Consider the following 24,732-nt stretch of genomic DNA (forward strand, 5'->3'; position numbering starts at 1 on the left):
AAACCCTTTCGTCTAGCGGGTTTTCCGTCTTGCGAGGCGTTCGTCTTGCGGGGCACCACTGTAAGTGTACACACATGCGCTTGCCAGGCAACTTTATCTTTCGGTGTGGCGAGTGCCAAGTGAAAGGCAAATGAAGATTTGCCTTGTCCCATGCTGGTTGGGTGCACTTGAACGCAGTAAGTCTTTAAATAGCTAGGAACCAGGACCAGATTTAGGTTTGGTGAGGCCCTAAGCTACTGAAGGTAATGGGGCCCTTTATATGTCCAGCTCTCCTGTGTCCACAACAAATTGTCACTGTTTTTTGTGTTGAATATATTCTAGATGGTAATTTATGGACCTAATAAGTATCTAAAGCCATTTGCACATGCAGAATGTAGGCACCCTATATATAGAAACAAGCAAACCTGTGATATTTTAGGAAGCAAGTGAGGCTCATTACTTACATCATAGGAGCCTACACAACACAAAACACTGTTGCTGGATGTAGGTTTTATTTTATTTGTTTTTTATCTTATATTTTGGAAATGTACATCCAGGTGTTTTTTCCTTTATTTTTTTGGGGGGGGCACCAAGAGAGTAGGGCCCTAAGCTATAGCTTGTTTAGCTTATATGCAAATCCAGCACTACTAGGAACACTGGTTGCAGATGATGGGAGTATGGTCAAAAGCATTTGGAGGGCACCATGTTGGAGAATGCTGAGGTAGATGGGCAAATCTAAAGTATGGGGCACCTTATAAGTTCTCATGAGAGCTGAATGAAACCTCCACAGAGATGCTTGAGGAATTTCGTATTTGTGAATTACATTTGTGAATATTGTATTTGCGATTTCCAATATGAGGCGGCCTGGTCCTCGCCCCCTGGGCGAACGTGCAAGTCAAATGTAGCTGTGCATTGGATCTCTCACTTCTCTGAAGGCCACAACATGATTCTCGGCCCAAGGAGCATACGCAAATTCATGTGGAAACTCACATTTTTGGAATAAAATGCATTTCCCAAAGAGCATACTTTGTGAGAAAATGTGTGTATGCAAATAACAGAGAGATAGGCAAATTTTTGTACAGATTATTATTATTTTATTTAACGCCAGATTAGTGTGGAAACAAGATGGAGCGGACTTACAAGTAAACACTTGCATATGTGGTATGGACCATAAATATCCTGATTTAGGAAAAGGTCTGCAGCTCAGTGATACAGCATCCAATTTGCTTGCAGGGGGTCCAAAGGTTCAGTCCCAGGCATGTCCAAGTAGGTCTGGGAGAGACCCCCTATCTGAAACTCTGGAAGAAATAGCCATGGCTAGTCAAAGCAGACAATACTGCGCTAGATGGACATAATGGTGTGACTCGATACAAGGAAGCTTCCTTTGCCCCTATGAAACATGTTGCTATATTTGTTCCTAAGGTCAGATGAAGGGAGTATTGCAAAATAGGTACAGAGAACAAACATTGGCTCCAACTCGGTTGTTGCACTAGCAGGAAGCAGGGTGATAAGTCCTGCCATTGCCATGGGACTTGCTCCCTCTGTGTCCCCTGCCCCCTCCCCAAATCTGATTGGGAGCCGGTGTGGTGTAGTGGAGCGGTAGACTTGTAGTCTGGTGAACCGGGTTCGCTTCCCCGCTCCTCCACATGCAGCTGCTGGGTGACCTTGGGCCAGTCACACTTCTCTGAAGTCTCTCAGCCTCACTCATCTCACAGAGTGTTTGTTGTGGGGGAGGAAGGGAAAGGAGAATGTTAGCCGCTTTGAGACTCCTTCGGGCCTTCGTCCTGTACACCTGAAGGAGCGTCTCCACCCCCATCGTTCAGCCCGGACACTGAGATTCAGCGCCGAGGGCCTTCTGACGGTTCCCTCCTTGTGCAAAGTGGGGTTACAGGGAACCAGACAGAGGGCCTTCTCGGTAGTGGCGCCCACCCTGTGGAACGCCCTCCCTTCAGATGTGAAGGAAATAAGCAGCTATCTTATCTTTAAAAGACATCTGAAGGCAGCCCTGTTAAGGGGAGTTTTTAATATTTAATGCTGTATTGTGTTTAACATTTGATTGGAAGCCACCCAGAGTGGCTGGGGAAACTCAGCCAGATGGGTGGGGTATAAATAAATTATTATTATTATTATTATTATTATTATTATTATTATTATTATTATTATGATAAAGCTGGATATCAAATCCAAACTCTTCTTGGGAGCATTGGGAAGAACCCCCAGAACAAAATTATTCCATCAGAAGTAACAATTGTCAGAAATAACCATTTGATCCTCGGAGCCAGAATTCTGGACTCGAAGGATGTTTGGTCTGAATCAACAGGGCAGACTTTATGTCCTTACAATACGCTTTGATGCATGGGCTCTGGCACGCGGAGGGAAATCCTTGTGTTGGAGCGATGGCATCCAGATGTCGAAATCTGCTTTTTACATGGTCCAGAAACCGTTGTCATAAATACTCCTTGCTTTGTCGATGTTGTTAGTAAAACAGGCTAATGGTAATCATTATTTACCTGTTCCTTGTCCTCCCAGTAGTATCCTGCCGCGTTAGCCATGTATGGGCAATTAGAATTAATGCGAACAGCACTTATAAGCTGAATGCCTAGTTTAGTTCCAAATGGGAAGGTCAACGTCATTATCCTTGGTGGATTCAATTACCAAATCCTGTAGAATCGCATAGCGCTTGCTTCCTGCTTGTTAATCACATCTTGCTTTGCAAAAGATTGTCGTTGGGGGGGGGGTGTTCCCCCTACCCCAAGCACAGCCAAAACATTTCCTTCTGTCGCGTTGCCTACAATGCTGGTTTCTTGCCGTGAAAATTAGATTTCTTCAGCCTTGTTGCTTTTGTGTTTAAAAGGGAAGGGAACCCAGAAATGTATAAAGAGAAACCGGGGGAACCATCTGCATGCAATAAGCCTTTGGAGTTGTTTTGTGGGTCTGGGAACAGTAAGAGAAAATCACGACTGCAGGAGGTGGCAATTAGTTGTTAGTCATCGCAAGTGGGAATCTGCAGCAAAATAATGCAGTTGTGTTAGGAGTGTCCTCACATGTAGGAACTGTGCTCAGTCAGTGCACCTGGCTGTGCCAAAGGCCCTACCTGATAGGAGGCTGTTAAACCCTGCTAGCCCCACAGAGGACCTTAAGGTCCATGAATAATCATAGTTTAGAGGTCCCAGGTGCTAAGGAAGTCAGACTATACTCCACCAGGGCCAGGGCCTTTTCAGTGATGGCTCCGACCTGGTGGAATGCTCTGTCCCATGAGACCAGGGCTCTGCAGGATTTAACTTCCTTCCGCAGGGCCTGTAAGACAGAGCTATTCTGCCTGGCTTTCAATTTGAACTTAGCCTGATCTTTCATTCCCCTTCCTTCCCTCCCTCTCCCCTTTTTATGAAGATTACCCGCTCTGGGATCCCACAGCTAATTCTCCCCTTGGTCTCCTCGTTGGCCCAAATTGGACAAATTTAGCCAGCTAGCCCTGCTGATCATCTAATGTTTATTGGATGGATTTCCCCCCTAAATTGATTTTTGAATTCTGAATTTATTGTTATGCCCGTTTTATACTGTATTTTATGCTGTTGCATCAATTAAATGTTTTAAATTTGTTGTTAGCCGCCTTGAGCCCGGTTTTCTGAACTGGGAAGGGTGGGGTATAAATAAAAATTCATTATTATTATTAGTCAGTGTAGACAACGCGTAACAAGGTGGATCAGTTGTCTGATGTGTTCGTACGGTTTCATGTGTTCACCAAGCCTTTCTTCTCAAGGCCAACACAAGAATGTAAGGAGAGCCTGCTGGATCAGGCCAATGGCCCATCCAGTCCAGCATCCTGTTCTCACAGCATGGGAAACAAGCACACAGGATCCGAGTGCAAGAGTCACTCTCCGCTCCTGTGGTTTCCAGCAGCTGGTATTCAGAAGCTTTGCTGCATCCAACTGTGGAAGCAAGAGCATAGCCAGCATGGCTGGTAGCCCTCTCCGCTGAGAATTTGTCTAATCCTCTTTTAAAGCCATCTATGTTGGTGGCGGGACGCGGGTGGCGCTGTGGGTTAAACCACAGAGCCTAGGCCTTGCCAATCAGAAGGTCGGCTGTTCGAATCCCCGCGACGGGGGGAGCTCCCGTTGCTCGGTCCCAGCTCCTGCCAACCTAGCAGTTCGAAAGCACATCAAAGTGCAAGAAGATAAATAGGTACCGCTCCGGCAGGATGGTAAACGGCATTTCTGTGCGCTGCTCTGGTTCGCCAGAAGTGGCTTAGTCATGCTGGCCACATGAAGAGGGAGCAGTATGCCAGCTCCCTCGGCCAATAAAGCGAGATGAGTGCCACAACCCCAGAGTCGGTCACGACTGGACCTAATGGTCAGGGGCCCCTTTACCTTTACTATGTTGGTGGCCTCCACTGCTTCCCGGGGGGAAAGGAGTTCCATAGTTTGACTAGGAGCTGCATGAAAAACTTTCTTTTCCCCAGAAGCTCCTGAAAGACGGCCATTCCATTGAGGAAGATTTCTCCTCTTCTGGCTTGATAGGTAGGGTCACGCGATAAGATCCTGGCTGGGGGAGGAGTCCTCTCAGGCTCCCCAGACCATCCCTGCCTTCCAAGTGGGAGCAGAAGGGTCTATGCCAGGCATAGGCAAACTCCGCCCCTCCCAATGTTTGGGACTACAATTCCCATCATCCCTGACCACTGGTCCTGTTAGCTAGGGATAATGGGAATTGTAGTCCCAAACATCTGGAGGGCCGGAGTTTGCCTGCACGTGGTCTATGCACACCCTAATTTCAGCGCACCAACACAAGATATTTTTTTGCATTCGAACTGAAGATTTGCCTTTGGGTTACAGTGGTACCTTGGTTCTCAAACACTTTGGTACTCAAACAACTTGGAACCCAAACACTGCAAACCTGGAAGTAAGTGTTCCGGTTTGTGAATATTTTTCAGAAGCCGAACGTGCTCCATTTTGAGTTCCACACTTCCGCTTTGAATGTTACACTGAGGTCTGTCTGCTTTTGCTATTTATTTTGCGTTTTTGTTTTGTGGCTCTTTTGTTTTGTTTTTGTGATGATGTAGAACCCAGTTCAGCTCCTGATTGTGTGACTGAAGTACATTGTTCATTCCTTTCATTTTATGGATCTATGGTCTCGTTAGATCATGGGTAGGCAAACTAAGGCCCGGGGCCCGGATCCAGCCCAATCACCTTCTAAATCTGGCCCGCGGACAGTCCGGGAATCGGCGTATTTTTACATGAGTAGAATGTGTCCTTTTATTTAGAATGCATCTCTAGGTTATTTGTGGGGCATAGGAATTCGTTCATATATATTTTTTCAAAATATAGTCCGGCTCCCCACAAGATCTGAGGGACAGTGAACCGCCCCCTCCCCCCACTGAAAAAGTTTGCAGAGCCCTGTGTTAGATAGTAAAATTCATGTTGAATTGCTGTTTTAGGGGTTGTTTTTAAAAGTCTGGAAAGGATTAATCCATTTTGCATTACTTTCTATGGGAAAGCGCGCATTGGTTTTGGAACGCTTTTTGGGGGGGAAACAATTAAGTTTGAGAACCAAGGTACCACTGTACATGAAAACTTTAGATTGCTTTCTGATCAATTCAGTGCTTCTATAGCCACCAGGAATCACAGAAACCAACAAGCCTCTTATTGTGAGTTGTCCCCCCATCCTCAGGGGTTTCAAAACTTGTCCTAGACCAGCCATGTCCAACAGGTAGATCGTGATCTACCGGTAGATCACTGGACATCTGCGGTAAATCACTGGTAGATCATGGGCTCCCCTCAAAGAAGCTGAACAACTGTGGCTCCCCTAAAAAAAAGCTCAACATTTTACCTCCTCCCTGGAAAAACTCAACATCTTTGACCCTCAAAATGGGCCTTCCTCCTTCTTAAAAAAGTTCAACAACTCTGACCTGAACCCCCCCAAAAGGGGGTAGATCGCTGCTTGTTTTTAACTCTGACTAGATCACAGTCTCTTGGGAGTTGGCCACCCCTGTCCTAGACTGATCCTAGACTCCTTGTCTTGAATCTTGTGATGTTCAGCTTTTCTATGTAGTGCCCTCCACCTCTGATTCAATATACAGACGACTCAAGGCCAGCCCAGTTATTTTGTCACGTCAGGCATGAATTTCCCTAAAGACCCTCTCCAGAAAAACACAATAATAATAAATTAAACAGCCAGCTATTTGCTGCCCCTTCACAATACCCCAAACCACCTGCCTGAGGGGTTGCCTCTCTCTGTGTAATTGTAGAACCAGCTCTGCTCTTTATTGAATAGATGTTATTCATTCCATCTTGAAGTCCCATGAAACTCTGGCTTATCCCCACGTTGCAAATGAGACGCATGAACAAGACCTACATTTCCCCCAAAACTCTGCTTTGAGTGCCTTTCCGTCATTGTCTCCCCACAAACCTTCCTCCGCAGATTCGCCTCGACTTCAAAGCGCAACTTCTGCCTCTCTCTAGATAGACTTATGTGTGAGTTGCTGTCACTTTTATTTTATAACAAAAAATTGGTGGCACATTCAGAAGTCCCAGGGTTCCACTCTCGGGGGCTTCTGGGCATCTCGCAAATCCACAGGCAATCCCTTTGTGCAAAATTGAATCCATCATTTCCCTTTCTGTTTCCCCCCAATGGGTTTGGACAAAGCGAACACACAAAGGGCTTGGGGAAATGAAGCAAGGAAGAAATGGTTTTGAAGGTAAAGAAGAAAATCCGATGAGAATATATTGGGGGTGGAAGTTTGTCATAAGTTTGCCGCCTTCCCCGGGAGTCTTTTCACCCAATTCATTGCCAGTTGCCAGTGTCTCAAGATGTGTGGCTTTCAAACTTTCTGCTTTCAGGGAACTTATCTTCTTTTTGCATCACCTTCTCTTTGGTGGAGTTCCTCAACATCTGTCATAGAACCTGAAATATACTCAGAGTCGAGTGTGGATTTCATGCTCTTTATTCAGCTCATAGTAGTGAGGAATGAAAGTTCCCCCAAAATATCTGCTTTATATACATTATTTACACAATGGGCCGCACGTGATTGGCTAATTCCGGGATTCTCCTGTAGGCCAATCACGTTGTGGATTCACTTCCACCTGGAGCTGGATTGGGTGGCTCCTGCGGACCAATCATACTGCTGCATTGTTCTACGACCAATCAGACTGCTGTATTCTGAATCCTATTCAACTCAGTACATAACAGAACCACAGCATGGTGGATGGAAGTTTAAGTCCCACTTCATCTTCAGCCCTCACCATTAGGGTTGCCATATTTCAAAAAGTTAACATTCGGACAAAAAAAGGTTGTTTTTAGCAAAGTTGTTGAGCTTTTTGGGGAGGGGGGACCGTTTTCACCATGGTCTCACATGGAGCATCCTGAAATACTTCATAATAAGAGCGCTGCTAGATCAGGCTCGTGGTATATCTAGTGCTAAGGATAATGGTTTAATTTCCTGAAATGGGAATGTTTACTTATGTTCAGTTACTGTGCATCTCTCCTGTGATTGGCTGACTGTCAGCCACATGAGTAGCATTCCATTCTGTTGTGACTGTTATTCCAATAGCTGTTGTTTTTAACTGTTCTGTGTGTTTGAGGGAGAATGGCTGCTGAGAGAGGCTTCTCAGAATACTGTTGAGGACAGTGTTGTGTCAGTGTGACCTATCTGAAGTGAAACAGACTGAGGAAGATCCCTAAAACATTAATAGGGAAAAACCTGTGCAGGAGCTCTCTATAGGAACAAAGTGCATAAGCGTGAGACTGTAAATATTTTCTTCTCGGTTTTTTGTTTATGAAAGTAAAATTCTTTTGAATATAAAGAGTCTGGACATTGCGTATCACCAAATTTTGTTTCCAGTACCTGTGGGTTGCAATTAGGGGTGTCAGAGAATCCCAGCCGAAATGGGAGTGCAAATTTCAGGTATTTGCTTATCCATCTTGTGTCTACAATGGAAATCTATTCCATGAACAAGACTGGTGTTCTTTATTGTTCCTTTTAGAATACAGTTGAATAACTAAAGGGATACTAGATGTCCTGACCTGGCTCTTACTGAATTGCCGCTGAGTTAGGATCTGTGAGTGGCAGAGCACATGTCTTGCAAGGAGAAGGTCTCCAGCATCTCCCAACATCTCCAGGTAGGGCTGGGAATGGCCTTCACCTGAAACCCCGGACAGCTGCTGCCGGACACTGTAGACCGGGCTTCCTCAAACTTAGCCCTCCAGTTGTTTTGAGACTACAGTTCCCATCATCCCCGACCACTGGTCCTGCTAGCTAGGGATCATGGGAGTTGTAGGCCAAAAACATCTGGAGGGACGAGTTTGAGGAAGTCTGGTGTAGACAATGCGGAGCTAGATGGAACCAATGGATCTGGCTCACTGTGAGGTGGCTTCCCATGTTCTTCAGCTGGAAATCTGCCCATTCCTAGTAGACCATTATGGGATTCATGGGCAAACAGTCAGACCTGCATTGCAGGGGGTTGGACTAGATGACCCAGGGGAGTCCCTTCCAACTCTGATTCTATGAAGGCAGTTTGGCTTTCTTTGTTCCTACATTGTAGGTTTGGAATCCCACATCTGCCCATTCCTCTGGCTAAAAGTGCTTATCTGCTGCTTAGATTCTTGGATGTTCAAGATTCTTTGAGCCACAAGAATTCTGGAAATGAAGGATGGAGGCAAACAAACATTTGCCACATGGCAGGGGGCTGATCATCTGAATTGCCTTGTCAAATTGGGAGGAGGATTATAACACTCACGTCCTTCTACGGATTTCAGATTTTCCTTACCAGTTGATAAGACAATTAGATAACCCAGGTACCAAGCAGGTATATGCATGCATGAATATTGCGGTTAAGTTACTGCTCTAGCGAATGATCCTTGGTCAAGATGCAAATTTTGAGAGAGAGGTTTGCCAAACTTTGGTGCAATTCTCCTGCAAAGGTGTGGAACAATAAAGGATCCTGCTGGATTTCCATATCGCTCATTTACTTATGCAAAAATAAATAAATTGGGCATCCTATTTTGCATGCAAAACTGAACTCTTTCTCCAGGTTGTCCATAATGAAGAGTTTGCAAAGCATCTATCTATCTTTTTCTTTCTTTCTTTCTTTCTTTCTTTCTTTCTTTCTTTCTTTCTTTCTTTCTTCTCTCTCTCTCTCTCTCTCACTCTCTCTCTCTCTCTCACACACACACACCCCACGGGACACAGGTTTTCATATATTTGGGATGGGCAAAAATGGCAATTTCGGTTTCTTTTAATTTCTACTTTTTCTAGTTTGACGTTAAGTCCACATTTGTGTGTCAGTCTGCAGATTATTTTGAAAGGCCTCAAGGAAATTCGTCGGAATTTCTCCTAACATGTGCATCTTTGTATACAATTTTATCTAACGTGCCCCATTTCTGCAGAGCCATTTACCGTAATATGATGCATTTTGCGTCTCATTTTCACAATGTGAAGGCTTCCGAATTACAGCTCTTAGCACCATCTATTACCATGGGAACCAGTGAAATGGGCCACTTCTGCATTTTCCGCTCAGTATTGTTGTTGCTGTTGCTAAGATCATCTGTGCAAATGGAAGATTTGCCCAGTACGTCTCGGTGGGAGAGGAGAGGCTGTGATGGGTTTGCTTTGGCCAATAATTCAAGACTCTAGAACGGTGGTAGCCAGAATAGTACCCTCTAGACCAGGGTTCCCCCAAATTTGGGTCTCCAGCTCTTTTTGGACTACAACTCCCATCATCCCTTACCACTGTTCCTGCTAGCTAGGGAGTCGCTTAAAAACATAGAAGAAACAATAACTTAAAACAGTCAACTAGGGCCAGGGCCTTTTCTTTTTTATAAATATTTTATTAGGTTTTAACAATAGAAAAATTCAGAAAAAATGCAAAGACAGAGAAAATACAAAGTAACAAAATACAAGTTACAAAATACAAAAATACAGACATTAAACACGAAAAAAACCACATATAGTAAAAAAACAAAAATTCCCTCTTTCTTAATTTCTCATCTTCAGTTAACTTATTTTCCTGACTTCCTCACGTCTCCCGTTCTTGTATCCCTTTTTAAAATTAGTTCAGCAAATTCATATCCTGTTAATTTATCTATTATTGGTCCAATCTTACATTTTACCTTGTTGCTAGAACCCCTGCAATTCATTTCAATGTCATCAGCATTCAAAAATTTTACAATATTTCTGCAAATAAATTTTAAATTTCCTCCAATCTTCTTCCACCGACTCTTCTCCCTGGTCTCGGATTCTGCCAGTCATTTCCGCCATCTCCATGTAGTCGGGCCAGGGCCTTTTCAGCACTGGCCCCGATCTGGTGGAACGCTCTGTCACAAGAGACTAGGGCCCTGCGGGACTTGACATCTTTCTGCAGGGCCTGCAAGACAGAGCTCTTCTGCCTGGCCTTTGATTTGGACTCAGTTTGACCCTTATGCTTCCCTCCCCTTGTGGTTTTGATCTATGGGCTACTTTTAAAATGAGGCTGCATTTTAAATTGCATTTTAACCTGTATTTTAAATTGTTTTTTTCCCCCTATTATGTTTTTACTGTAATTTTACTGGTGTCAGCCGCCCTGAGCCCGGCTCTGGCTGGGGAGGGCGGGGTATAAATAAAATTATTATTATTACTATTATTACTTATTCAACATCAATAGAATTAAAACTACATGCATATATGAAATGCAGCCAGACAAGACCAGCCTGGTTTTGGTTTTGGCATAGATTCATATTTACCAGGGATGCAAACCTTTCACAAAGGTACGTAGGGACAGGTGGAACAAATATTGAAATAGGTACCAATGAATGGAAATGCATACACACGCACATGTCCAAAGCCAATGCAGTTAGCAGTAAAATCACAGAAGAAAGAAAATTGGATGCACAGTCCCCGATCCTGCCTATACTTGCAAAACTGGGGGTCCCTCCAAGTTAGCAAGGAAGCGAATGCGGCAGAAAGGTAGGGCAGTGGGCGATGAGTCTGGGGTGGTGGAATTGATGATCTCGCATTGTGCGAGGCAGTGCTCTAATTTATTTTGACATGCCGAGTTCTGCTTTCATTATTTATGACAGTGCTAGAGAAGACAGTTTGCAGAAGCCTTTAGCATATTATGGCAAGGGGGAGGATGGCTTCGTACGGTTTGAGTTTCTGTGTCATCTTACCTGACTTGCACTGTGCAAACCAAAGCCCAGCTATCCTTTGACAGTCCTCAGATTCCTGAGATGCTGTTCTCCAATCCAATCCGCCCCCTCAAAAAAAGTGTCCCCAAATCCATGAATTAGGAAAAGTGGGCATGTAAAATGTTGAGTACGTTTCCGAGCACAATTCCAAGGGTTGGTGCTGACCTTTAAAGCCCTAAACGGCTTCTGCCCAGTATATCTGAAGGAGCGTCTCCACCTCCATCGTTCAGCCCAGACACTGATGTCCAGCTCTGAGGGTCTTCTGGTGGGTCCCTCCCTGTGAGAAATGAGGCTACAGGGAACCAGGCAGAGGGGCCTTCTCAATAGTGGCGCCCACCCTGTGGAATATCCTCCCATCAGATGTCGAGGAAATAAACAACTATTTGACTTTTCGAAGACATCTGAAGGCAGCCCTGTTTAGGGAAGTTTTTAATGTTTGATTCTTAATATTCTGTTGTGTACTGGCTGCTGTTTTGCTCTGGTATTCCTGGCTGGTGTCCTTGTTTTTTGTCCAAGGGAGTCCTCAGATTTCTCCGTTAACAGTTGGGAGCCACCCAGAGTGGCTGGTGAAACCCAGCCAGATGCGCAGGGCATTAATAATAATAATAATAATAATAATAATAATAATAATAATAATCTCGCAGGATGCTGATGAGTCAACACCAGGGGAAGGGGAGCTGGAGTCTGACGTGGGAGATGAGAGCCGTGATTTTTGGGGAACTGTACCAGCCATCAGGCAAGCATCAAAGGCAGGGAAGCTTCAGAGCTGAAGGGTAGAGCACAAGATGAGTTTAAAGAAGAGGAGGAAGAGGCAGGCCAGGCAATTAAAGAGCCAAGTGCCTCCTGCTCCACTGTCTCCCAGAACCAGGAGGGAATTGAAGAGGGTAAGCAGAGAGGGCAGACCCTCCAAGTGTCCCTATTTTCCAGGGACAGTCCTGGACTTACAGAAGCAGTCCCAGTTTTCTATTTAATCCCAGAATGTCCTGCTTTTCTCCCTCGGAATGCGACTGTGCTGAGCCCAGGGGTAACCCGTGAAATGCAGTCCAGGATCGGTCCAGAATCCAAAGGTTCTGCTAGGAGTCAGTCTGACAGGGCCAAGGTAGGACACGAGGCAGGAAACCAGGCAAGGACAGGTACAGGATCTCAGGCAGGGTCTGGCATACAGCAATGTTGCTCCTGCAACCTGGGGCCAGGTCCGACAGCCTTTTATCTCTGTCGGGGTAACGGCTGGTCCTGATCCCCCGGCGACTCACCTCCCTGTTTCGCCCAAAGGCGAGCACTCCTCCTGCAAGTACTCAGGTCTCTCCTTCTCTCAGACCTCAGTCTCTGCAGCTCAGGAGACGTCGGTGGGTTACTAGACCCAGGGGCCGCCTCAGCCTTCCCTGACCCAACCGGTAGTGGAGCAGCTATAAGTGATGGCCCCAGCTGAAGACAACGAGGTCATCCCCGCATCTGGAGCCAGGGCAGGCTCAGGCCCCTGACTCGGACCAGCTGGTGTTTGTTGCAGGGGAACCTGTGCAGACTGGGAATCAGGCCCCAGACTTGGTTCAGGTGATGCCTGAGGCAAAGGATCCAGTGCAGACTGAGACCCTTCTGGTTCTGAGTCCCAGGCCATCACAGTGGTGGACTCTCCTTCCTTGGAGGTTTCCAAGCAGAGGTTGGGTGGCCATCTGTCATGGATGCTATAGCTGAGATTCCTACATTGCAGGGGGTTGGACTAGATGACCCCAGGGGGTCCCTTCCAACTCCATTCTTTAAAAAAAAGAGCAGCGCTCCATGAGCAGGAGGGCTGCAAAGAGCTGCATTTACCATGTGCCACTGCTATGCATGGACAGGGGAAAAAATAGAATTGGGTATTCTGTTCCATTCAGCAGAGGAGCACCCATGATCGTCCTCACATACATAATTTTTTAGAAGAAGCTCGGTGCTTCTTGATAAGAATCAGAGAAAACCCTTCACACAGTTCATAGTTAAACTGTGAAATTTGTTCCCTCAAAAGATTGTGATTGCCACCAACTTGGATAATTTTAAAGAAGATTCAGGGAGGTAGCCAAGTTGGTCTGACGCAGTCAAAATCAATTTAAAAAATAAAAAAAATGTCCAGTAGCACCTTAAAGACCAACTAAGTTTCTTCTGGGTATAAGCTTTGGTGTGCAGTATCTGAAGAAGTGTACATGCACAATTTTTAAAATTTATTTTAAAGAAGAATTAGACAATTTCACAGAGGATAAGGTTATCAATGACAGCTGAGGAATAGCTCACTTGGGAAAGCATGAGACTGTTAATTTCAGGGCTGTGGGTTCGAGACCTGCATTGGATGGAAGATTCCTGTATTGCCACTCTGTAATCGTTGGTAAGATTTCATTCTTCCAAGTGACAAATTCTTATGACAGAATACCTGCAACTAGCAAAATTGACTGGAAAAATTATAGGAGTGTCAAACCAGAAGGTATATAGGGAATGGAAAATATTTAAAGAATACTCTAAAATGTACTGTACAAACAATAAGATACTTAAAGTGATACTGGTAACCAAGAATTACATAAAATGTAATAGTGGAATATATACACACACACACACACAAAAAAAAACAAACAAACTAATATGAATCTGTGCAAGGAATACAGATAATATAAGTAGTATAATGAGAATTATTGGAAGTTATATATTTTAATCTGTCACATAAGTGTAATATATTGTATTTGTTTGTTTATCTTTTCTTATTTCATCATTTCTATTCATTTGTATCGTTTTCTGTTTTGCATATTATGTAACTCGTGTATATTTGTGTATGTGAAAATTAATAGATTTTATTTTAAAAAATAAAGGAAAAAGAGATTCCTGTATTGCTGGGGGTTGGACTAGATGATTGTCGTGGTCACATCAAACTCTACAATTCTATGTTCTAAGCATGACGACTATGTTTTACCGCCACTGTCAGAGGCATCAATACTTCTGCCTACTTGTAGCTGGAAGGAAGCTACAGGAGGTGAGGAGAGTGTTGTGTTCAAGTCCTGCTTGCAAATTTCTCATAGGCTGGCCACTGGAGTAGCTGGGATGTGGCCTGATCCAGAGGGTTGTTCCTATGTTCTTTAATACAGTGGTACCTCGGGTTAAGAACTTAATTCATTCTGGAGGTCCATTCTTAACCTGAAACTGTTCTTAACCTGAGGTACCACTTTAGCTAATGGGGCCTCCTGCTGCCGCCATGGCCATGCAATTTGTGTTCTCTTCCTGAGGTAAAGTTCTTAACCCGAGGTACTATTCTGGGTTAGCGGAGTCTGTAACCTGAAGCGTCTGTAACCCAAGGTACCACTCTAATAATAAAAGTTTCTCATCTGAAAATTTTCAGCTCCTAATCTTGTCAGTCATTATTGGGAAGAGAACTGCTTGGCCGAGAGACAGCACAGAAGTTGAGGAAAACAAAATCCCCCCCCCCCCTGGTGCTTAATCTCCCCATGAATATATATTTAAGAAACATCAAGCCATATCCAGCTCCTTCTTTCACCTTCATGGAAAGGGCACAAAAGGGGGCCTTTTGATTAGATTTATCATCTCCCCAAGTGCTTGTCATTTCATATTACTCTGGCAAACGACCAAAACTCTAAACATCTCCCCTCTAGGAAGGAATTCATGGCCCCCTAGTGTGGACAGGGATTAAGCCCTCAGAAGAGCAGAACTAAACAAATTACTTAAGGGTGTCAGATGAAATCCCCGGAACAGGCTCCAAAGCTCGGAGGAGACGAACGCAGGCAAATGGAAGATGCCGCCGTCAACAGACCACGTCTCCGAGGTGTCCAAATGCGCTACATCAATCTGTTGACAGGCTTGCTTTGACAATACGCCACCAGCGTTTGGCTACACAATGCAGACGGCAGGAACATGCAGCCCAAGGTCTGGCTCCGATGAATATGTGGATTTCGGCATCTTCCCTTCCTCCACCACTTTCACCACCCTTCCACCCTTCTCGGCTCGCCAAGGCATAATGCGGCACTGAAAACAGAAGAGGCAATTGTTGAAACCCAACGTCTGCTCACCTCTTACTCAGCTCGGTTCTGCTCTGTAGCAGGGGCGCCAACTTGAATAAAATATTGGGAGGGGGTCAGGTAAACCCTGCCCCGCAGAGAACCATAGGGTTGTGGAGTTGGAAAGGGTACCAAGGGTCATCTAGTCCAACCCCTGCAATGCAGGAATCTCAGCTCAAACATCCTTGACAAATGGTCATCCAACTTGAGAGCCAGTGTGGTGTAGTGGTTAAGAGCGGTGGACTCGTAATCTGGTGAACCGGGTTCGCTTCCCCGCTCCTCCACATGCAGCTGCTGGGTGACCTTGGGCCAGTCACACTTCTCTGAAGTCTCTCAGCCCCACTCACTTCACAGAGTGTTTGCTGTGGGGGAGGAAGGGAAAGGATAATGATAGCCGCTTTGAGACTCCTTCGGGTAGTGATAAAGCAGGACATCAAATCCAAACTCTTCTTCTCTGCTTAAAAACCTGAAAGGAAGTAGAGTCCACAACTTCCCAAGGGAGACTGTTCCACTGTTCAACAGCTCTTACTTTCAGAAAGTTCTTCCTGGTGTTTAGTTGGAATCTCCTTTCTTGTACAGTGGTACCTCGGGTTACAGACGCTTCAGGTTACAGACTCCGCTATCCCAGAAATAGTACCTTGCTTCAGGATGAGAACAGAAATTGTGCGGCTGTGGTGGCAGCGGGAGGCCCCATTAGCTAAAGTGGTACCTCAGATTAAGAACAGACCTCCAGGACAAATTAAGTTCTTAACCCGAGGTACCACTGTAACTTGAAGTTGGTTCGAGTTCTCTCCAGAGAAGGAGAAAACAAGCTTGTTCCCTCTTCTCCGTGACATGATTGCCAACATGGGAAGGTAGCTCATCCAGGAGAAATAAGACTCTGATTCTAAACCTCCGCTGCCTTGTGGGAGTAAACCTTATGCAAATCCAGAGTGGAGTCCCTAAGATGGTTGGATAGTGCCTTGTACACCTTCCCACAACTCCTGCAGCCAGGCTGCTGCCAAATGTCTTGCTCTGCTTTCCCTTGGACCACATTTGCGAGGCCAAGAGGGGGGTCTTGTCGCCTGGGCAGCCTAGGACCGTTATGCTCACTGACCAAACTTGTGCCCCAGGGAGACCACTTTGGTGCTGCTAGCACAGTGGTTTGACTTCACCCCTGGAGGCACACTCCATTGTTTCTTGAGATGGATGGATGTCAACAACAAGGACTTTTTAGTGTATGGTGTGGTTGTGGCTTCAATTGCTGTCTCAAGAAGAAGAATTTGGATTTGGAGTCTCAAAGTGGCTAACATTCTCCTTTCCCTTCCTCCCCCACAACAAACACTCTGTGAGGTGAGTGAGGCTGAGAGACTTCAGCAAAGTGTTACTAGCCCAAGGTCACCCAGCAGCTGCATGTGGAGGAGCAGGGAAACGAACCCGGTTCACCAGATTACGAGTCCACTGCTCTTAACCACTACACCAGTGTTTCCCAACCTTTTTTGGGCAAAGGCACACTTGTTTGATGGAAAAAATCTCGAGGCACACCACCATTACAGCCCCGTGACGTCAGTGCGCAGCGTCACGCCGGGAGGGACGCACGAAAGTGTAAGTTTCAATTTTTTTCCCTCCCCCTTGCCGGGGAACCTCCAAGCTTTGGGGGTGGGGGGGGAGGAGGCAGCAAAGCGAGGGACTGAGGGACTCCTCCAACGACAAGGGTTGGGGAAGAAGAGAAAGGGCTATTCCGCTCCAGTCCTTTCTGAAGGAGCTGAGGGTGGGGGTCCTCCGGCGCCTTCGGCGAAACGGTGCCGGCCCAGAGCGCTTCTAGGAGGCTGACTTTGTGCGCGACGTAAAGCCCTCTTTCCCTCCCTCCAGCCCCGTGTCACCTGTGGAAAAGGGGGCTGGATCCAGTGACGCAACTCGGAAAACTGTTAGGGAAGCCAGAGCAGGAAAGTGAGTGGGGGGCGTCGCCGCCGCTTTAACCCACGTTTCCTTTTTGAAAGAGAAACTTAAGACTAGATGACCCTTGGGACCCCTGCCAACTCTACAGTTCTATGGCCCTTTGTGGAGGGGGGGCAGCACCTGGAAAGACGGGCTAGGGGATAATTGGGGCGGCCGCCTTAGGCACACCAGAAGCGAAGCACGTCCTGAGCTACAAAAACAAACCCAATTCCTGCCTCGTTTTTTGCAGTTTCTGCAAAGCGAGGGAGTCTCCCCCGCCTCCATTCCTCGGTGCCTCCTCCTCCCCCTGCTCCCCACTACGGGTCTCCCCTGCACTTGGCCAGGCCGCCTCGCCCTCCTTCCTTTCCCAGAGCAGTGGCTCAGAGCGCCTCCTTGCACCGCAGGTACACTCCGTGGGGAGGGGAGGGAGCGGAAGCCCAGACCAGCCCCCAACCCGCTTAGTCCGACCCCTCAAACCTTCCCAAAATAAGAACTCTGCGTTCTACAACGTCACCCCCCAGCGGGGCCCCCTTTATTCCCGGTGAGAGGGGGGCGGCGGAGGGAAAAAGCTGCTTCCCACACTTACCCGCCGCCATCTTGACTTCCCGCAATGAGCCGGATGCGGCGCCTAAGCTCCCTGCCGTCGCTTCTCCGCCTCCTCTACTTTGCACAAGGCTTCAGGGTCGCCGGCCGATTCATCCATCGGCCGCTCTTTCAAGCCCACTCGGAGGAGGAATGAGTCGAAAGAGCCAGAGACGCAGCCGCAGTGGAAGCCCCGCCCCTCCCTTCCAGTCTCGGGGCGGGGCAGAGGCCACCAGGCTGGCAAGCAGAGCGCCGAGAGCGAGGAAGCTGATGCAACGCGGAGGCAGACCCCGGCTGGCGTGTGTTAGAGCAGTGTTTCCCAACCTTTTTTGGACTCGCCCGCCTCCCTCCAGGCAACATCTCGCGGCACACTAGTGTGCCACGGAACACCGGTTGGGAAACACTGCACTACACCACACCTTCAGTACCCCTGCTCTGAAATGTTAAGTGCACTTCTTTGCATCCCAAGCACAAACCAGCCAAGAAGAAGCCCCAACCATGGTTATCAGTGACAATCTTCTGCTGTTCCTTCCACGATCCCAGGGAGCACACCAAAGGGATCTTTGAATGGTGCTCTTCAAGGAACACACATTTAAAATGCAGCCCCATATTTCAGACAGAAACTCTGCATTCCCCCCACCTCCAATGCCAGAGACGATAAAAATAGACTTATTAATACTATTTTTTTAAAAAAAACCCACACCTCTCTAATTATTATAAAAACTATTGAGTTTCATTTCTTTTATGGAAATAGCTTTATGATAATAGAGAGCATCTGCCTTGCTTCTGCTGTGGCTCTGAAAAAAAATATTCAGAGAATTCAGATCAGGCTTTTCCTGACTTCACTCATTGCTTAAAAGTTAGAAGAGAAGCTTCCTTTGTTCCTTGCCTGCCACCGTCTCCCGCAACCCCTATTCCTCCTCCTCCATCTCTCTCCCCCAGCCTAACAGTGTATTTTAAACGCCTTCCCAATTGCCTAGCAATTTACAGTTTCGTAGAGGAGAAATGGCTTGAGGGAGCCATCCAACTTTTACGCCTGGAACATCAAAATGAAATGCCAAATGGAAAGATGAATTGGCCACGACTTTGTGGGGAAGGACGCTTGCCCGAGGTGTGGCACACCGATTTTGAGGCTCGGGGGTAGCGAGGCTGGACTTCAGGGAGAGGGGGGAGATCCAGAATTTATCAGAACTGTATGAGAATATAAAAGATGAAAGGAGTTGGGGAGAGTGCTGGTCATCATGCCATTTAATGAGTTGCCGGCTAAAGTGGGCTGTTTCAAGGAATAACGCACGTAACTCCTTCGATGCTTTCGCTCTTCCCTCCCAAACTCGGGGTGTGTGCAGGCAGAGCGGCCATTTATGCATCAAAGCAGGGGCGAACGAAGGCGCCGTAACACCCAGGGCGGGGCCATAGCTGTCAACTTTTCCCTTTTCTTGTGAGGAATCCTATTTGGAATAAGGGAATTTCCCTTAAAAAAATGGAAACGTTGACAGCTATGGGCGGGGCATCACTACATAGTGCGCATGTGCAGCGGCGCTACGTACGATGCATGCGGCGTACGTAGCAGACGCCACACGTGCTGAACATACCGGTTTGCCGCCAGCGCCGCTCCAGCGCCGTATGGACGGTGCCCGGATCCTCTGCTCGCAACTGCAGCCACGAACGGAGGATCCTCTACATGCAGCGACGCGATGGCTGCTTGCGCCGCCGTGGCGGGGCGCTGCCTTGTCACCCCCAGAGGCGTGACACCAGGAGCGCTGCACCCCCCCATTGCGATGCCACTGCATCAAAGAAAAAGAAAGTGATTGATTCAGTCTTTATTAGTTTATCCATTGCTTTCTAAAGCATCCATCGCAAGGCGAATGAGCATATAAGGTAGCTCAGAACTGTCAAAAGCACAAGGACAACCAGTGCATTTAAAACAAGGCTAAAACCCTAACAAGCAGACACTTGTGAAAAGGCCTGTTTATACTAGGAAAACTTGTTGGAACAAAAAGTTCTCCAGTTGTCTTCACTCTATAAGTGAATGATACAAAATTAATTCAAAGTGTGCATGTGTGTGTGTACGTGTGTGTGTGTGTGTGTGTGTGTGTGTGTGTGTGTGTGTGTGTGTGTTAAACAGCCCTGTGATCTTTGGGTGAAGGGCAGTATAGAGATTTAATAAATAATAATAAGGAAAGGATAATAATAATGATAATAATAATAAATAATGACAGGACAGGACAACCTCTTCCATAGCCTCCAACATTACTCCAATGAAAATAGGGATATCACATTCTAGTAGTAGTAGTAGTAGTAGTACCTTTTACCTTTAGTAGTAGTAGTAATACCCCACCCATCTGAATGGGTTACCTCAGGCACTCTGAGCGGCTTCCAACATATATAAGAACATAATAAACATTAAACATGTTTTATTAAAAAAGAAGCCCTTCCCTACACAGGGCTGTCTTTTAAAACTTTCCTGTACAAGGTTGTATAGTTACTTATCTTCTTGGCACAGGGGTAATTCCATATACCCCAAAATTTCTCCAATGAAAATAGGGATTTTCTAAGGAAAAGTGGGACATTCTAGGATCAAATAAGAAACCAGGATGGCTTCTCTAAATCCGGGACTGTCCCTGGGAAATAGGGATACTTGGAGGGTCTGCTATTTTGATTATCAAAGATGAACAAACAGGTATGTAGATACAGAAAAGTTGTGAATGGTAGTTAAAAATGGAAGTGTAGTCTGGAGCGAATGAAGGGTATTTACCAACAGACTTACATTTGTATAATTAAACAGGAAAGGAGAAGCCTCTCTTTGTGTATTGTATCGTTTCTACGGAGTTCAGCTCCCTGTTTTGTATTATTCATTTATGCTTCCTTCCTGCCCCTCCCTCCCCCGCCCTCTCTTCACACTTCAAACATATGTAGAAAACACTTCAGTTTCCTGCTAGGATAAACTCACATCATGTAAATGAAAAAAGAAAACCACTTCGGGAACCGGAGACCCAAGATGGCAAATTTCGAAGAAGTAGGTCAACACAGAAGGCTCTTAAAACAAGAAGGAAAAGGGGGGAATCCTTGCTACATTGTGGAGAGTTTCAATTTTTTGGGGGGGACAAACCCCATCTTGGAAAGGAATAGGCTTTTATTCCTATACATAAGAGAGCATTGGCATCAGTTCTGGTTGTTAAGTTGTGGGTGAACATATCAGACGACACAGCGATTCTTCAAACAGCTCTTGTTTATTCACAGGCCAGGACAGAACTGAACTGAAGGGCTCAGTCAGCCTCCAGTACCACGTTACTGTAACAACTTTCTAAAACTATCCAATCACTGAACGTCACTTTCAATCCTTCATTTGCATAACTATCTACAGTATCCCCCTGCTGGCCCAGGGTGAGAACTTCAGTACATAACACCGGTCATCTCAAATCAAAATGGGTATTGTAAAGTTGAAAAGGGTTCAGAAAGCCCAGTCGTGGTGATCAAGGAGATTGAGCAACTCCCTTACGAGAAACAGAAACCATTGCCTACACGACAGCCCTTCAAAAAACTAAAGACAGCTCTCATGTCTCACCTTGATGTTCCCTTCTCCAGAGTACACAATGGTTTCCCTGCAGGACTTGGTCCCTCTCCTGTGGTCCAGCTCAGCTTGAGATTTTGTTGTTGGTTCCGCTGCCTGGTCTATCCCTCCTGAACTGCCCCACACTGCCAAATTCCCTCAAGCATCACCTGTTCAACCCTGTGCCCCCTGCAAAGTCACAGACTCTGTTCCCAGCTTGTGGGCCGTATCCTTAACCCATTCGGTGTCAACAGCCAAAAGTGCAGGCACCAACCCGTTGTCTTACCGCTCAAAAGAACTGGAATTCCAGGTTTCAGGTTTCCCGTATCTCCTAAAAAGTCAGGTGTCTGTTCATTTGAATGCAAATTTAAGTGTGGGTTTTAATTCTTAATAATAATCACAGAGTAAATGTGAGTATTGGACAAACACCTTGACATCGGCCAGAAATGGACTGCCCTGTTCATCACAAAAAGCCACACAGAAAATCCACACATATAATCGTATGCATTTTTTGTGCACTCTTCCCTAATATCCACATTTTCAACATGTTTTGCTCTCTGTTTGCTTTTCCTTGCATTTCCCCCTAAAAACAAACCACCTGTCCACATCTTCCCCACAAAAGCACAGCTCTGTATGGTTTTTTGAAAAGGGAACTGCAGTATGGTTAATTTTCCAATCTGTGGTGGCTGAGCCAGATGGGAGTTTTTCCTCCATCCCTAATTTATGTCAGGAACTCGTCCTACACTCGAGTAGGACCCTGGTAGAAATACATATCTGACTGGCATGTTCTCTCCCTCCTGGTCAATTGATCGGGAGCTTCAAAAGCTTTCTTCAGCCCGAACATCACAGCGACCGAGGCCAACAGACACCGGCACACTTAGGGATCCACAGAGTCTTCGCAGCTTGCATTAACAGACCTCAGCAACTCAGCATTTTGGCTAATCTACTTTATTTACATATAAACACACACGGAGCACTGCAACATGGCTCCCTCTCTCTCTAGCATCAGACAGCAAAGAGGAAAAGAACAAAGGACAATAGTCCTACTTCACAGAACACAGTAACACAAACATCCTGTCTCCATCACTTCCCACTCGGTGGAGTCTAAACGTATACCGTCATGTGATAGACAACAATCCCATGACTGCAGTCAGGGAGCAGGAATTCTAACATTTAAGGGACTCATCTGGCTCCCAAGGCTGCAGTAGTCCCCACCACCACAACGCTAAAGGTAAAGGGACCCCTGACCATTAGGTCCAGTCGTGACCGACTCTGGGGTTGCGGCACTCATCTTGCTTTATTGGCCGAGGGAGCCGGCGTCCAGCTTCCGGGTCATGTTCACCAGCATGCTCTGGCGAACCAGAGCAACGCACGGAAACGCCGTTTACCTTCCTGCCAGAGCGGTACCTATTTATCTACTTGCACTTTGACATGCTTTCAAACTGCTAGGTGGGCAGGAGCAGGGACCAAGCAACAGGAGCTCACCCCGTTGCGGGGATTCGAACCGCCGAACGTCTGATCGGCAAGTCCTAGGCTCTGTGGTTTAACACAAAGCGCCACCCGCACCCCACCACAACTCTACACATGTGTAAATAGATGCCTGCTGCAAGCATAAGCCTGGAATTTGTGCTGAGCTTAAAAGAAACGGGATGTGAGATTCCAACCCAGATAGTAGCAGCTTAAACAATGAGTAGAGGCAGTCTAAGCCAATTGATGAAAATAGGAGATATGGGGGGGTTGGTTGGTTGGAGGAATGAGACCACGATGATGCATGTAAGCATGTTGTTCAATATAAAATCTCTCATGAGTTCCAGTGCAAGATAGAAAAGTTTTCTTGATATTCCATTGATAAAAGTAACCCCATGGTTCCTGGAAAGATTTGTTTGTTTCTATGCCGTCAATTTGCAAACCTCTTGCTTTTCTAATCTTCTCATGGCACGTCTAGCATTTATCCTTCTTCCTGAGGCGTTTCTTCCCCCGAGGAGCCCCCCTCCCACAAGAGGCTTCCATGTGATCAGAGCGATTCCACTGTAGTCTCGCTTTCGTTTCGTGCAAATCTGTCAGTCTTTACAATTTTCAGGTCTCTTTATCATTGCGCCCAAACACCTCGTGCTCTTTTGCTGAATGTTGCTCCACAGAGAGGGCTTTAGATGTTGCAGGAAAACAAGCGAAGGAATCCGGAGGCTTCTTAAGAGCAGAGCTGTCACTCCATTAACATGCAATGCCAACTTAGAAGGAAGACCCATCGATTTAAATGGGCCAAGAAAGTCAGTATAAGGATTTGGGGTATCAGCGTTGTGATTCCATCATATGCATGGTTGTTGTTGTTGTTGTTGTTTTAGAAGAAGAAGAAGAGTTTGGATTTGATATCTCGCTTTATCACTACCCGAAAGAGTCTCAAAGCGGCTAACATTCTCCTTTCCCTTCCTCCCCCACAACAAACACTCTGTGAGGTGAGTGGGGCTGAGAGACTTCAGAGAAGTGTGACTGGCCCAAGGTCACCCAGCAGCTGCATGTGGAGGAGCAGAGACGCGAACCCGGTTCCCCAGATTACGAGTCTACCGCTCTTAACCACTACACCACACTGGCTTCTTTACAGAAGTCATTGTCAGTAGAACATCTGCCTTGAATGTAGAAGGTCCCAAGTTAAATTATCAGCATCTTTAGGTAGCTCTGCATCCGTGGAGAGCTGCTGTCAGTCAGTGTAGACCAGGCCTAGGCAAACTCCGGCCCTCCAGATGTTTGGGACTACAATTCCCATCATCCCAGACCGCTGGTCCTGTTAGCTAGGGATGGTGGGAATTGTGGTCGCCAACCAAACCAACCCCTATTTACACCCCTGCACTCTGTTGCTCTGCCTAAATGTCCTAGGGATGTCGTATGCTGCTGCTGTTGTTGTTGTTGTTTTACTATTTACACCCTTTCCATCTGACTGGGTTGCTCCAGCCATTCTGGGTCACTTCCAACACATATAAAAACATTGAACATTGAAAACTTTCCCACATACAAGATTGCCTTCCAATGATAGCTCAGAACGTCCCACTTTTCCTTAGTAATAATAATAATAATTTATTATTTATACCCCGCCCATCTGGCTAAGTTTCCCCAGCCACTCTGGGCGGCTTCCAACAGAATATTAAAAACACGATAAAACATCAAACATTAAAAGCTTCCCTAAACAGGGCTGCCTTCAGGTGCCTTCTAAAAGTCAGATAGTTGTTTATTTCCTTCACATCTGATGAGAGGGCGTTCCACAGGGCAGGTGCCACCACCGAGAAGGCCCTCTGTCTGGTTCCCTGTAGCCTCGCAATGAGGGAACCACCAGAAGGCCCTCGGCACTGGATCTCAGTGTCTGGGCTGAACGATGGGGGTGGAGATGCTCCTTAGTCCGTCCCTGTTTTCATTGGAGAAATGTTGGAGGGTATGTAGTTATGTAACCCCTGAGCCAAGGACATTAGTAACTATGCAACCTTTAGAAGACATCTGAAGGCAGACCTTCATAGGGAAGCTCTTTTTCTTTAATGT

The 24,732-nt window shown here is 46.3% G+C and overlaps 1 protein-coding gene across 11 annotated transcripts in view; it reads left to right on the forward strand.

Annotated features, from left to right (window-relative positions):
• Positions 1-24,732, forward strand: part of TENM4 (teneurin transmembrane protein 4) — a 1,513,375-nt gene that overhangs the window by 1,046,890 nt on the left and 441,753 nt on the right. The window lies entirely within an intron of this gene.

The sequence above is a fragment of the Podarcis bocagei genome (genome assembly GCF_964188305.1).
Source record: "Podarcis bocagei genome assembly, chromosome: 6".
Classification (NCBI taxonomy): Eukaryota; Metazoa; Chordata; class Lepidosauria; order Squamata; family Lacertidae; genus Podarcis; species Podarcis bocagei.